The sequence below is a fragment of the Drosophila melanogaster genome, chromosome X (genome assembly GCF_000001215.4).
Source record: "Drosophila melanogaster chromosome X".
Lineage (NCBI taxonomy): Eukaryota > Metazoa > Arthropoda > Insecta > Diptera > Drosophilidae > Drosophila > Drosophila melanogaster.
In genome coordinates this window covers 18,292,380-18,294,575 of record NC_004354.4, presented here as the reverse complement: position 1 = coordinate 18,294,575, position 2,196 = coordinate 18,292,380, and the positions used below count along the sequence as shown (strand labels likewise).

The following is a 2,196-nucleotide window of genomic DNA, read 5'->3' as shown; positions in this document are numbered from 1 at the left end:
CCAGCACAGCCCAGGCATTGCCCAAGTTCCGATGAGGCGCCCCCCCCATCACATCACATCTGATTTCATCTCATTTCATCTCATCTCAGCTCCAGACACCGCAGCCGCAACGCCAGCGAAACCACCAACCACCACCAGCTCCACTCGAGTCGCACATTTAATTTTTCGGAGAAAAACGCCGGAGTTTCTCGCAATTTTATGATAAATTCATTGAATTTTTTTCGTGCGCCGAAAAAGTAAAAACCGGCAAAGGCCAGAAAACCCAGGTAGCGAATGTGGAAATACCCTGCGAAAATGTATTTACAATACATGTAGCTACTTTTCGATTTCAATGATCTTAAAGATATTGTATCTATATCTAACGAATAAATAGTTTGGTGTTGCAAAACTCCGATATTAGGCGATATACTCTAACTTTCACAGAGTATCCGAATTGGGCCGCAAATAAACTGGCTTGCGGTAGTGCCGCTGAGCAACAACAATGAGCTGTGGAAGTTGTTGCCTTGGTTATTGACTCAGTGATATGACAACAAAAAGCGCGACTCCAGCATAATAATAATAACAATATAGCTAAGTTTAACCAAAACGGTGACGACACACGCATGCCCCAAAGGAACTGCGACAGTTTGCTCGTATCACTTGTGTGATACTTGTTTGTTGCCAATACTGGCAAACCATAGTACATTTTGGTCTGTCTTATCAGTGACGTCAGAGGGCGCTGGCTGAGCTGGCAAGAAATCGCGAGCAGCGAGTCCATAAACAAGGTGAACGGAAAACGAGCTATAAATAAACGCGAAATTGATGTTGGCGTAAGATGCTTAACATTTTCATTGACTCAAGACGGGGAACTTCTTGCTGGAGCCAGTGGACCGTAGTGGAAGCTGGATGATGGAAGGCCCCGGGACTCATCCTCATCCTCATCCTCATACTCATCCTCATACCATGCCCATCCTTAGGCCCATCCCAAGTCCAAGTCCAAGTCCGGTGTCAGAGTCTGTCATCCCCGTTGATTTGTGTCGAGGAAGCAAGTGCTCGAGTCGCCAGCCAAAGAGGGAGCTGCTTGGGAGCTGATCTTCACGATCATGCTCATCCCGAGGGGAGTACACTGCGCGAAAATCGTTTGCAGTTAGGCCATCTGAGTTGGGAACACTTGTACTTAGTTTCCGACACTATAACTTGTCTAAATATTACGTAAATCATGAAATATTATACCATAAATTCTAAAGCTCTGAAAAACTAAGCACCAAGATCTTTAAGCTGGCCAAAAATTGAACAAGAAAAAAGTATATATATCAAAGAACCAGATAAGCTAAGATATTTCATGCCACCTAGAATTTAAAGATGATAAAACCTCATTGATAATAAATATCCTTTAAAATGACTCTTACTGACGTTATTAAAGTTATAATCACAATCGATAATCAATGTGGCCAGCTTAAGTACTCAGCCCTAATGGGATCATATTTTGGCCAAATCAAATCTATTGAAAGTGGAGAGTATCTCGATTTCTTGCCGTGCAGCTGAACGATCATGACGAACTGCCTCGAACTGGCGCGCTTAGATGGATAGCCCCGGAGATTTATCATCAAGACAAAGTAGTCGCAAGGATCTGAAACAGTCAGCCACTCAAGGGGCACAATTAAAGCCGCTCTCTCTCGCTCTTGTTCTGTTTTTTCTTCTTTTTGTTTTTTGGTTATTTTTTTTTTTTTTTTAGTCCGGGAGTGTTGAAAAGTAAGGAAGCTTTAACAAATTACCGCCCAGTGGCCGCCGCATCGCTGGACAACGGGGCTGTTTATAAAAGCGCTGTAAAAATTTGCCAAACCAACACCAGAGCCCCAAACCCGAGACCAAACTGCAGCCAAAACCGAACCCGGACCCAAGCCCTTGACCATCTTTAGCATCAGCTCCAGACGCTCCAGCCGCAGCTCCATCTTCATCTTCATCTTCAGCACCATCGCCTTAGCCTTTGCGTTTGCCTTTGCCATCTCCATCTCCATCTTCAGCAGCAACTCGATGTCCGTTCTTTGCCAGCGGCAAACTTGGGCGCACACCCCGGAACGGTGGAACCAAGAAGGAAGTGGGGCAACCAGGAGGCATTAAAGGAGAGATCTGTGGCGCGCGGACCTTATAGAGCGAGCATCGCCGGGGCAGAGTCACTCATGTCATGACAGCAAACGAGCGAGCGGCAGACTTATG

The 2,196-nt window shown here is 45.4% G+C and overlaps 1 long non-coding RNA gene across 1 annotated transcript; it reads right to left on the bottom strand.

The window, feature by feature from the left end:
• Nucleotides 1–1,516: 1,516 nt before the first annotated feature.
• On the bottom strand, nt 1,517–2,196 carry lncRNA:CR15061 (long non-coding RNA:CR15061). Its single transcript, NR_123941.1, has one exon. It is a non-coding gene; the product is annotated as a long non-coding RNA:CR15061 (long non-coding RNA).